This window comes from Schistocerca serialis, chromosome 1, assembly GCF_023864345.2.
Source record: "Schistocerca serialis cubense isolate TAMUIC-IGC-003099 chromosome 1, iqSchSeri2.2, whole genome shotgun sequence".
Classification (NCBI taxonomy): Eukaryota; Metazoa; Arthropoda; class Insecta; order Orthoptera; family Acrididae; genus Schistocerca; species Schistocerca serialis.
Window position 1 is genome coordinate 56,248,152 of NC_064638.1, and position 14,769 is coordinate 56,262,920.

Sequence of the window (14,769 nt, forward strand, 5' to 3'; positions counted from 1 at the left end):
TCCTGTGAGTCCAGTTTTCGATTCCGATGCTTCACTTCAGGTTTACTGTATCCCTTGAACCTTCATATTGACAATGAAACACACAAATTGCATCCGAATTTAATAAAAAAGGCACAATGCCGACTTAGGTACATGAGGGCTGACACTCTAACTTTCTACAATTTCAACCTCTCCTCTGAGTCCAGTTTTAGATTCCGATGCTTCACTTCAGGTTTACTGTATACCTTGGACCTCCTTATTGACGAGAAACACAGAAATTGCATCCGAAATAATTACAAAAGGCACAATGCCGACTTAAGTAAAAGAGGACTGACGCTCTAACTTTATATGATTTGACCCTCTCCTGTGAGTCCAATTTTAGATTCTGATGCTTCACTTCAGGTTTACTGTATCCCTTGGACCTTATTATTGACGATGAAACACAGATATTTCATCCTAATTTAATACAAAAGGCACAATGCCGACTTAAGTGCAAGAGGCCCGACACTCTAACATTCTATGATTTGAACCTCTCCTGTGAGTCCAGTTTTAGATTCCGATGCTTCACTTCATGTTTACTGAATCCCTTGGACCTTCTCATTTACGATGATACACAGAAATTACATCCGAATTTAATACAAAAGGCAAAATGCCGACCTAAGTACAAGAGGACTGACACTCTAACATTCTATGATTTGAACCCTTACTGTGAGTCCTGTTTAACATTCCGATGCTTCACCTCAGGTTTACTGTATCCCTTGGACCTTCTTAGTGACGATGAAACACAGAAATTGCATCCGAACTTAATACAAAAGGCACAATGCCGACTTAAGTACAAGAGGACTCACACTCTAATTTTCTATGATTTGAACCCCCCCGGTGAGTCCAGTTTTAGATTTAGATGCTTCACTTCGGGTTTACTGTATACCTTGGACCTACTTCTTGACGATGAAACACAGAAATTGCATCCGAATTTGATACAAAAGGCACAATGCCGACTTAAGTACAAGAGGACTGACACTGTAACTTTCTATGATTTGAACCCCTCCTGTGAGTCCAGTTTTAGATTCCGATGCTTCACTTCAGGTTTACTGTATCCCTTGGACCCTCTTATTGACGATGAAACACAGAAATTACATCCGAATTTAACACAAAAGGCACAAAGCTGACTTAAGTACTAGAGGACTGACACTCAAAAGTTCTATGATTTGAACCTCACCTGTGAGTCCAGTTTTAGTTTACGATGCTTCACTTCAGGTTTACTGTATCCCTTGGACCTTCTTAGTGACGATGAAACACAGAAATTGCATCCGAATTTAATACAGAAGGCACAATGCCGATTTAAGTACAAGAGATCTGACACTCTAAATTTCTATGAATTGAACCTCACCTGTGAGTCCAGTTTCATTTTCCGCTGCTTCACTTCAGGTTTACTATACATCTTGGACCTTCTTACTGACGATGAAACACAGAAATTACATCCGAATTTAATACAAAGGGCACAACGCCGACTTAAGTACAAGAGGACTGACAATCTAATATTCTGTGATTTGAACCTCTAATGTGAGTCCAGTTTTAGATTCCGATGCTTCACTTCAGGTTTACTGTATCCCTTGGATCTTCTTATTGACGATGAAACACATAAATTCCATCTGAATTTAATACATAGGGCACAATGCCGACTTAAGTACAAGAGGACTGACACTCTAACTTTCTATGAAGTGAACCTCTCCTGTGAGTCCAGTTTTATTTTCCGATGCTTCACTTCAGGTTTACTGTATCCCTTGAACGTTCTTAGTGACGATGAAACACAGAAATTGCATCCGAATTTAATACAAAAGTCACAATGCCGACTTAAGTTCAAGAGGACTGACACTCTAACTGTCTATTATTTGAAACTCTCTGGGGAGTCCAGATTTGGATTCCGATGCTTCACTTCAGGTTTACTGGATCCCTTGGACCTTCGTATTGACGATGAAAAACAAAAATAGCATCCGAATTTAATACAAAAGTCACAATGCCGACTTGAGTACAAGGGGATTGACACTCAAACTTTCTATGATTTGAATCTCTCCTGTGAGTCCAGTTTTAGATTCCGATGCTTCACTTCAGGTTTACTGTATACCTTGGACCTTCTTATTGACGATGAAACACAGAAATTCCATCTGAATTTAATACAAAAGGCACAATGCCGACATAAGTACAAGAGGAGTGACACTCCAACTCCCTATGATTTGAACCTCTCCTGAGGGTCCAGTTTTAGATTCCGATGCTTCACTTCAGGTTTACTGTATACCTTGCACCTTCATATTGACGATGAAACACAGAGTTTGCATCCGTATTTAAAACAAAAGGCACAATGCCGACTTAAGTACAAGAGGACTGACACTCTAACTTTCTATGATTTGAACCTCTCCGGTGAGTCCAGTTTTAGATTCCGATGCTTCACTTCAGGTTTACTGTATCCCTTGGACCTTCGTATTGACGATGAAACACAGAAATTGCATTCGAATTTATTACAATAGGCACAATGCCGACTTAAGTACATGAGGATTGACACCCTAACTTTCTAAGATTTGAACCTCTCCTGTGAGTCCAGTTTCAGTTTCCGATGCTTCAATTCAGGTTTACTGTATACCTTGGATATTCTTATTGACGATGAAACACAGAAATTGCATCCGAATTTAATAAAAAAGGCACAATGCCGTCTTAAGTACAGGAGGACTGACACACTAACTTTCTATGATTGGAACCTTTCCTGTGAGTCCAGTTTTAGTTTTCGATGCATCACTGCAGATTTACTGTATACCTTAGACCTTCTTATTGCCGATGAAACACAGAAATAGCATCCGAATTTAATACAAAAGGCACAATGCCGACTTAAGTACAAGAGGACTGACACTCTAACTTTCTATGATTTGAACCGCTCCTGTGAGTCCAGTTGTAGATTCCGATGCTTCACTTCAGCTTTACTGTATCCCTTGGACCTTCTTATTGACGATGAAACACAGATATTGCATCCGAATTTAATACAAAACGCACAACGCCGACGTAAGTACTAGAGAACTGACACTCTAACTTTCTATGATGTGAACCTCTACTGTGAGTCCAGTTTTAGTTTCCAATGCTGCACTTCAGGTTTACTGTACCCTTTGGACCATCTTACTGACGATGAAACACAGAAATTTCATCCAAATTTAATACAAAATGCACAATGCCGACTTAGGTACAAGAGGGCTGACACTCTAACTTTCTACGATTTGAACCTCTACTCTGAGTCCAGTTTTAGATTCCGATGCTTCACTTCAGGTTTACTGTATACCTTGGACCTCATTATTGACGATGAAACACAGAGATTGCATTAGAATTTAATACAAAAGGCACAATGCCGACTTAAGTAAAAGAGGACTGACGCTCTAACTTTATATGATTTGACCCCTCTCCTTTGAAACCAGTTTTACATTCCGATGCTTCACTTCAGGTTTACTGTATCCTATGGACCTTCTCATTGACGATGGAACACAGAAATTACATCCGAATTTAATACAAAAGGCACAATGCCGACTTAAGTACAAGAGGACTGACACTCTAACATTCTATTATTTGAACCCATCCTGTGAGTTCAGCTTTACATTCCGATGCTTCACCTCAGGTTTACTGTATACCTAGGACCTTCTTATTGATGATTAAACACAGAAATTGCATCCAAATTATATACAAAAGGCACAATGCAGACCTAAGTACAAGAGGACTGACACTCTAACTACCTATGATGTGAACCTCTACTGTGAGTCCAGTTTTAGTTTCCGATGCTTCACTTCAGGTTTACTGTATCCGTTGGACACTCTTATTGACGATGAATCATAGAAATTACATCCGAATTTAATACAAAAGGCACAATGCCGACTTAAGCACTAGAGGACTGACACTCAAACGTTCTATGATTTGAACCTCACCTTTGAGTCCAGTTTTAGTTTCCAATGCTTCACTTTAGGTTTACTGTATCCATTGGACCATCTTATTGGCGATGAAACACAGAAATTGCTTCCGAATTTAATACAAAAGCCACAATGCCGACTTACGTACAAGAGAACTAACACTCTAAATTTCTATGAATTGAACCTCTCCTGTGAGTCCAGTTTTAGTTTCCGCTGCTTCACTTCAGGTTTACTGTATACCTTGGACTTTCTTTCTGACGATGAAACACAGAAATTACATCCGAATTTAATACAAAGGGCACAACGCCGACTTAAGTACAAGAGGACTAACACTCTAACTTTCTATGATTTGAACCCTTCCTGTGAGTCCAGTTTTAGATTCCGATGCTTCACTTCAGGTTTACTGTATACCTTGGACTTTCTTATTGACGATGAAACACAGAAATTCCATCTGAATTTAATACAAAAGGCACAATGCCGACTTAAGTACAAGAGGACTGACACTATAACTTTCTATGATTTGAATCTCTCCTGTGAGTCCAGTTTTAGATTCCGATGCCTCACTTCAGGTTTACTGTATACCTTGGACCTTCGTATTGACGATGAACCACAGAAATTGCATCCGAATTTAATACAAAAGTCACAATGCCGACTTAAGTACAAGGGGATTGACACTCAAACTTTCTATGATTTGAATCTCTCCTGTGAGCCCAGTTTTAGATTCCGATGCTTCACTTCAGGTTTACTGTATACCTTGGACCTTCTTATTGTCGATGAACCACAGAAGTTGCATCCGAATTTAATACAAAAGTCACAATGCCGACTTAAGTACAAGGGGATTGACACTTAACCTATCTATGATTTGAATCTCTCCTGTGAGTCCAGTTTTAGTTTTTGATGCTTTACTTCAGGTTTACTGAATCCCTTGGACCTTCTTATTGACGATGAAACACAGAAATTCCATCTGAATTAAATACAAAAGGCACATGCCGGCTTAAGTACAGAAGGACTGACAGTCTAAATTTCTATGATGTGAACCCTTCCTGTGAGTCCAGTTTTAGCTTCCGATTCTTCACTTCAGGTTTACTGTATACCATGGACCTTCTTATTGACGATGAAACACAGAAAATCCATCTGAATTTAATGCAAAAGGCACAATGCCGACATAAGTACAAGAGGAGTGACACTCCAACTCCCTATGATTTGAACCTCTCCTGTGGGTCCAGTTTTAGATTCCTATGCTTCACTTCAAGTTTACCGTATCCCTTGGACCATCTTATTGACGATGAAACACAGAAATTGCATCCGAATTTAATACAAAAGGCACAATGCCGACTCAAGTACAAATGGACTGACACTCTATCTTTCGTTGATTTGGTCCTCTCCTGTGAGTCCAGTTTTAGATTCCGATGCTTCACTTCAGGTTTACTGTATACCTTGCACCTTCATATTGACGTTGAAACACAGAGTTTGCATCCGAATTTAAAACAAAAGGCACAATGCCGACTTAAGTACAAGAGGACTGACACTCTAACTTTCTATGATTTGAACCCCTCCGGTGAGTCCAGTTTTAGATTCCAATGCTTCACTTCAGGTTTACTGTATCCCTTGGACCTTCTTATTGACGATGAAACACAGAAATTGCATTCGAATTTAATACAAAAGGCACAATGCCGACGTAAGTACATGAGGATTGACACTCTAACTTTCTAAGATTTGAACCTAACCTGTGAGTCCGGTTTTAGTTTCCGATGCTTTACTTCAGGTTTACTGTATACCTTGGACCATGTAATTGACGAAGATACACAGAAATTGCATCCGAATTTAATAAAAAAGGCACAATGCCGTCTTAAGTACAAGAGGACTGACACACTAACTTTCTATGATTTGAACCATTCCTGTGAGCTCAGTTTTAGTTTCCGATGCTTCACTGCAGGTTTACTGTATACCTTGGACCTTCTTATTGACGATGAAACACAGAAATTCCATCCGATTTTAATACAAAAGTCACAATGCCGACTTAAGTACAAGAGGACTGACACTCTAACTTTCTATGATTTGAACCTCTCCTGTGAGTCCAGTTTTAGTTTCCGATGCTTCACTTCAGCTTTACTGTATCCCTTGGACCTTCTTATTGACGATGAAACACAGAAATTGCATCCGAATTTAATACAAAAGGCACAAAGCCGACTTCAGTACATGAGGATTGACACCCTTCTTTCTATGATTTGAACCTCTCCTGTGAATCCAGTTTTAGATTCCGATGCTTCACTTCAGGTTTACTGTATACCTTGGACCTTCTTATTGACGATGTAACACAGAAATTGCATCCGAACTTAATACAAAATGCACAATGCCGACTTAAGTACAGGAGGACTGACACTCTAACATTCTATGATTTGAACCCCTCCTGTGAGTCCAGCTTTAGATTCCGGTGCTTCACTTCAGGTTCACTGTATCCCTATGACCATCTTATTGTCGATGAAACAAAGAAATTGCATCCGAAATTAATACAAAAGGCACAATGCCGACTTAAGTACTAGAGGACTGACACTCTATCTTTCTATGATTTGAACCTCTCCTGTGTGTCCAGTTTTAGTTTCCGAAGCTTCACTTCAGATTTACTGTATCCCTTGGACCTTCTTATTGACAATGAAACACAGAAATTGCATCCGAATTTAATACAGAAGGCACAATCCGACTTAAGTATTAGAGGACTGACACTCTAACTTTCAATGATTTGAACCTCTTCTGTGAGTCCAGTTTTCGATTCTGATGCTTCACTTCAGGTTTACTGTATCCCTTGAACCTTCATATTGACAATGAAACACAGAAATTGCATCCGAAATTAATACAAAAGGCACAATGCCGACTTAAGGACAAGAGGCCTGACACTCAAACTTTCTATGATTTGAACCCCTCCTGTGAGTCCTGTCTTAGATTCCGATGCTTCACTTCAGGTTTACTTTATCCCTTGGACCTTCTCATTGACGATGAAACACAGAAATTGCATACGAATTTAAAACGAAAGGCACAATGTCGACTTAAGTACAAGAGGACTGACACTCTAACTTTCTATTATTTGAACCTCTCCTCTGAGTCCAGTTTTAAATTCCGATGCTTCACTTCAGGTTTACTGTATAACTTGGACCTTCTTATTGACGATGAAACACAGAAATGGCATTCGAATTTAATAAAAAAGGCACAATGCCGTCTGAAGTACAGGAGGACTGACACACTAACTTTCTATGTCTTGAACCTTTCATGTGAGTCCAGTTTTAGTTTCCGATGCTTCACTTCAGGTTTATTGTATCCCTTGGACCTTCTTAGTGACGAGAAACACAGAAATTGCATCCGAATTAATTACAAAAGGCACAATGCCGACTAAAGTACAAGAGGACTGACACTCTAACTTTCTATGATTTGAAACTCTCCGGTGAGGCCAGTTTTAGATTCCGATGCTTTACTTCAGGTTTACTGTATCCCTTGGACCTTCTTATTGACGATGAAACACAGAAATTGCATTCGACTTTAATACAAAAGGCACAATGCCGACTTAAGTACATGAGGATTGACACCCTAACTTTCTAAGATTTGAACCTCTCCTGTGAGTCCAGTTTCAGTTTCCGATGCTTCACTTCAGTTTTACTGTATTCCTTGGACCTTCTTATTGACGATGAAACACAGAAATTGCATCCGAATTTAATAAAAAAGGCACAATGCCGTCTTAAGTAAAGGAGGACTGACACACTAATTTTCTATGATTGGAACCTTTCCTGTGAGTCCAGTTTTTGTTTTCGATGCATCACTGCAGGATTACTGTATACCTTAGACCTTCTTATTGACGATGAAACACAGAAATAGCATCCGAATTTAATACGAAAGGCACAATGCCGACTTAAGTACAAGAGGACTGACACTCTAACTTTCTATGATTTGAACCGCTCCTGTGAGTGCAGTTTTAGTTTCCGATGCTTCACTTCAGCTTTTCTGTATCCCTTGGACCTTCTTATTGACGATGAAACACAGAAATTGCATCCGAATTTAATACAAAACGCACAACGCCGACGTTAGTACTAGAGGACTGACACTCTAACTTTCTATGATGTCAACCTCTACTGTGAGTCCAGTTTTAGTTTCCAATGCTGCACTTCAGGTTTACTGTATCCCTTGGACCTTCTTAGTGACGAAGAAACACAGAAATTTCATCCAAATTTAATACAAAGGGCACAATGCCGACTTAGGTACAAGAGTGCTGACACTCTAACTTTCTACGATTTGAACCTCTCCTCTGAGTCCAGTTTTAAATTCCGATGCTTCACTTCAGGTTTACTGTATACCTTGGACCTCCTTATTGACGATGAAACACAGAAATTGCATCCGAATTTAATACAAAAGGCACAATGCCGACTTAAGTAAAAGAGGACTGACGCTCTAACTTTATATGATTTGACCCTCTCCTGTGAATCCAGTTTTAGATTCCGATGCTTCACTTCAGGTTTACTGTTTCTCTTGGACCTTCTTATTGACGTTGAAACACACATAATGCATCCGAATCTAATACAAAAGGCACAATGCCGACTTAAGTGCATGAGGGCTGTCACTCTAACATTCTATGATTTGAACCTCTCCTGTGAGTCCAGTTTCAGATTCCGATGCTTCACTTCAGGTTTACTGTATCCAATGGACCTTCTTATTGACGATGAAACACAGAAATTACATCCGAATTTAATACAAAAGGCACAATGCCGACTTAAGTACAAGAGGACTGACACTCTAACAATCTATGATTTGAACCCTTCCTGTGAGTTCAGCTTTACATTCCGATGCTTCACCTCAGGTTTACTGTATACCTAGGACCTTCTTATTGATGATTAAACACAGAAATTGCATCCAAATTATATACAAAAGGCACAATGCCAACCTAAGTACAAGAGGACTGACACTCTAACTACCTATGATGTGAACCTCTACTGTGAGTCCAGTTTTAGTTTCCGATGCTTCACTTCAGGTTTACTGTATCCGTTGGACCTTCTTAGTGACGATGAAACACAGAAATTGCATCCGAATTTAATACAGAAGGCACAATGCCGATTTAAGTACAAGAGGACTCACACTCTAACTTTCTATGATTTGAACCCCTCCGGTGAGTCCAGTTTTAGATTCAGATGCTTCACTTCAGGTTTACTGTATACCTTCGACCTACATCATGACGATGAAGCACAGAAATTGCATCCGAATTTGATACAAAAGGCACAATGCCGACTTAAGTACAAGAGGACTGACACTGTAACTTTCTATGATTTGAACCCCTCCAGTGAGTCCAGTTTTAGATTCCGCTGCTTCACTTCAGGTTTACTGTATCCGTTGGACACTCTTATTGACGATGAATCACAGAAATTACATCCGAATTTATTACAAAACGCACAATGCCGACTTAAGTACTAGTGGACTGACACTCAAACGTTCTATGATTTGAACCTCACCTGTGAGTCCAGTTTTAGTTTCCAATGCTTCACTTTAGGTTTACTGTATCCCTTGGACATTCTTATTGGCGATGAAACACAGAAATTGCATCCGAATTTAATACAAAAGCCAGAAAGCCGACTTAAGTACAAGAGAACTAACACTCTAAATTTCTATGAATTGAACCTCTCCTGTGAGTCCCGTTTTAGTTTCCGCTGCTTCACTTCAGGTTTACTGTATACCTTGGAGTTTCTTACTGACGATGAAACACAGAAATTACATCCGAATTTAATACAAAGGGCACAACGCCAACTTAAGTACAAGAGGACTAACACTCTAACTTCCTATGATTTGAACCTCTCCTGTGAGTCCAGTTTTAGATTCCGATGCTTCATTTCAGGTTTTCTGTATCCCTTGCACCTTCTTATTGAAGATGAAACACAGAAATTCCATCTGAATTTAATACAAAAGGCACAATGCCGAATTAAGTACCAGAGGACTGACACTCTAACTTTCTATGATTTGAACCCTTCCTGTGAGTCCATATTTAGATTCCAATGCTTCACGTCAGGTTTACTGTATACCTTGGACATTCTTATTGACGATGAAACACAGATATTCCATCTGAATTTAATACAAAAGGCACAATGCCGACTTAAGTACAAGAGGACTGACACTCTAACATTCTATGATTTGAACCCTTCCTGTGAGTCCAGTTTTAGATTCCGATGCTTCACTTCAGGTTTACTGTATACCATGGACCTTCTTATTGACGATGAAACACAGAAAATCCATCTGAATTTAATACAAAAGGCACAATGCCGACATAACTACAAGAGAAGTGACACTCCAACTCCCTATGATTTGATCCTCTCCTGTGGGTCTAGTTTTAGATTCCGATGCTTCACTTCAAGTTAACCGTATCCCTTGGACCTTCTTAGTGACGATGAAACACAGAAATTGCATCCGAATTTAATACAAAAGGCACAATGCCGACTTAAGTACAAGAGGACTGACACTCTAACTGTCTATTATTTGAACCTCTCTGGGAGTCCAGATTAGGATTCCGATGCTTCACTTCAGGTTTACTGTATCCCTTGGACCTTCGTATTGACGATGAACCACAGAAATTGCATCCGAATTTAATACAAAAGTCACAATGCCGACTTAAGTACAAGGGGATTGACACTTAAACTTTCTATGATTTGAATCTCTCCTGTGAGTCCAGTTTTAGTTTCTGATGCTTTACTTCAGGTTTACTGAATCCCTTGGATCTTCTTATTGACGATGAAACACAGAAATTCCATCTGAATTAAATACAAAAGGCACTTGCCGACTTAAGTACAGGAGGACTGACAGTCTAACTTTCTATGATTTGAACCCCTCCTGCGAGTCCAGTTTTAGCTTCCGATGCTTCACTTCAGGTTTACTGTATACCATGGACCTTCTTATTGACGATGAAACACAGAAAATACATCTGAATTTAATACAAAAGGCACAATGCCGACATAAGTACAAGAGGAGTGACACTCCAACTCCCTATGATTTGAACCACTCCTGTGGGTCCAGTTTTAGATTCCGATGCTTCACTTCAAGTTTACCGTATCCCTTGGACCATCTTATTGACGATGAAACACAGAGTTTGCATCCGAATTTAAAACAAAAGGCACAATGCCGACTTAAGTACAAGAGGACTGACACTTTAACTTTCTATGATTTGAACCTCTCCGGTGAGTCCAGTTTTTGATTCCGATTCTTCACTTCAGGTTTACTGTATCCCTTGGACCTTCTTATTGACGATGAAACACAGAAATTGCATTCCAATTTAATACAAAAGACACAATGCCGACGTAAGTACATGAGGATTGACACCCTAACTTTCTAAGATTTGAATCTCTCCTGTGAGTCCAGTTTAATTTCTGATGCTTCACTTCAGGTTTACTGTATACCTTGGACCTTCTTATTGACGATGAAACACAGAAATTTGCATCCGAATTTAATAAAAAAGGCACAAAGCCTTCTTAAGTACAGGAGGACTGACACACTAACTTTCTATGATTGGAACCTTTCCTGTGAGTCCAGTTTTAGATTCCGATGCTTCACTTCAGGTTTACTGTATTCCTTGGACCTTCTTATTGACGATGAAACACAGAAATTGCATCCGAATTTAATAAAAAAGGCACATTGCCGACTTAAGTACAAGAGGACTGACACTCTAACTTTCTATGAAGTTAACCTCTGATGTGAGTCCAGTTTTAGTTTCCGATGCTTCACTTCAGGTTTACTGTATCCCTTGGACCTTCTTAGTGACGATGAAACACAGAAATTGCATCCGAATTTAATACAGAAGGCACAATGCCGATTTAAGTACAAGAGGACTCACACTCTATCTTTCTATGATTTGAACCCCTCCGGTGAGTCCAGTTTTAGATTCAGATGCTTCACTTCATGTTTACTGTATACCTTGGACCTACTTCTTGACGATGAAATACAGAAATTCCATCCGAATTTGATACAAAAGGCACAATGCTGACTTAAGTACAAGAGGACTGACACTGTAACTTTCTATGATTTGGACCCCTCCTGTGAGTCCACTTTTAGATTCCAATGCTTCACTTCAGGTTTACTGTATCCCTTGGACACTCTTATTGACGATGAATCACAGAAATTACATCCGAATTTAATACAAAAGGCACAATGCCGACTTAAGTACTAGAGGACTGACACTCAAACGTTCTATGATTTGAACCTCAACTATGAGTCCAGTTTTAGTTTCCGATGCTTCACTTCAGGTTTACTGTATCCCTTGGACCTTCTTAGTGACGATGAAACACAGAAATTGCATCCAAATTTAATACAAAAGGCACAATGCCGACTTAAGTACAAGAGGCCTGACACTCTAACTGTCTATTATTTGAACCTCTCTGGGAGTCCAGATTTGGATTCCGATGCTTCACTTCAGGTTTACTGTATCCCTTGGACCTTCGTATTGACGATGAACCACAGAAATTGCATCCGAATTTAATACAAAAGGCACAATGCCGACTTAAGTACAAGGGGATTGACACTCAAACTTCCTAATATTTGAATCTCTCCTGTGAGTCCAGTTTTAGTTTCCAATGCTTCACTTTAGGTTTACTGTATCCCTTGGACCTTCTTATTGGCGATGAAACACAGAAATTGCATCCGAATTTAATACAAAAGCCACAATGCCGACTTAAGTACAAGAGAACTAACACTCTAAATTTCTATGAATTGAACCTCTCCTGTGAGTCCAGTTTTAGTTTCCGCTGCTTCACTTCAGGTTTACTGTATACCTTGGACTTTCTTACTGACGATGAAACACAGAAATTACATCCGAATTTAATACAAAGGGCACAACGCCGACTTAAGTACAAGAGGACTAACACTATAACTTTCTATGATTTGAACCCTTCCTGTGAGTCCAGTTTTAGATTCCGATGCTTCACTTCAGGTTTACTGTATACCTTGGACATTCTTATTGACGATGAAACACAGAAATTCCATCTGAATTTAATACAAAAGGCACAATGCCGACTTAAGTACAAGAGGAGTGACACTCCAACTCCCTATGATTTGAACCTCTCCTGTGGGTCCAGTTTTAGATTCCGATGCTTCACTTCAGCTTTACTGTATCCCTTGGACCTTCTTAGTGACGATGAAACACAGAAATTGCATTCGAATTTTATACAAAAGGCACAATGCCGACGTAGGTACAAGAGGACTGACACTCTAACTGTCTATTATTTGAACCTCTCTGGGAATCCAGATTTGGATTCCGATGCTTCACTTCAGGTTTACTGTATCCCTTGGACCTTCGTATTGACGATTAAACACATAAATTGCATCCGAATTATATACAAAAGGCACAATGCCGACCTAAGTACAAGAGGACTGACACTCTAACTACCTATGATGTGAACCTCTACTGTGAGTCCAGTTTTAGTTTCCGATGCTTCACTTCAGGTTTACTGTATCCCTTGGACCTTCTTAGTGACGATGAAACACAGAAATTGCATTCGAATTTAATACAAAAGGCACAATGCCGACGTAAGTACATGAGGATTGGCACCCTTATTTTCTAAGATTTGAACCTCACCTGTGAGTCCAGTTTTAGTTTCCGATGCTTTACTTCAGGTTTACTGTATACCTTGGACCATTTAATTGACGAAGAAACACAGAAATTGCATCCGAATTTAATAAAAAAGGCACAATGCCGTCTTAAGTACAAGAGGACTGACACACTAACTTTCTATGATTTGAACCATTCCTGTGAGCTCAGTTTTAGTTTCCGATGCTTCACTGCAGGTTTACTGTATACCTTGGACCTTCTTATTGACGATGAAAGACAGAAATTGCATCCGAATTTAATACAAAAGTCACAATGCCGACTTAAGTACAAGAGGACTGACACTCTAACTTTCTATGATTTGAACCTCTCCTGTGAGTCCAGTTTTAGTTTCCGATGCTTCACTTCAGCTTTACTGTATCCCTTGGACCTTCTTATTGACGATGAAACACAGAAATTGCATCCGAATTTAACACAAAAGGCACAAAGCCGACTTCAGTACATGAGGATTGACACCCTTCTTTCTATGATTTGAAGCTCTCCTGTGAATCCAGTTTTAGATTCCGATGCTTCACTTCAGGTTTACTGTATATCTTGGACCTTCTTATTGACGATGTAACACAGAAATTGCATCCGAACTTAATACAAAATGCACAATGCCGACTTAAGTACAGGAGGACTGACACTCTAACATTCTATGATTTGAACCCCTCCTGTGAGTCCAGCTTTAGATTCCGGTGCTACACTTCAGGTTTACTGTATCCCTATGACCATCTTATTGACGATGAAACAAAGAAATTGCATCCGAAATTAATACAAAAGGCACAAAGCCGACTTAAGTACTAGAGGACTGACACTCTATCTTTCTATGATTTGAACCTCTCCTGTGAGTCCAGTTTTAGTTTCCGAAGCTTCACTTCAGATTTACTGTATCCCTTGGACCTTCTTATTGACAATGAAACACAGAAATTGCATCCGAATTTAATACAGAAGGCACAATCCGACTTAAGTATTAGAGGACTGACACTCTAACTTTCTATGATTTGAACCTCTCCTGTGAGACCAGTTTTCGATTCTGATGCTTCACTTCAGGTTTACTGTATCCCTTGAACCTTCATATTGACAATGAAACACAGAAATTGCATCCGAATTTAATACAAGAGGCACAATGCCGACTTAAGGACAAGAGGCCTGACACTCAAACTTTCTATGATTTGAACCCCTCCTGTGAGTCCTGTCTTAGATTCCGATGCTTCACTTCAGGTTTACTTTATCCCTTGGACCTTCTTATTGACG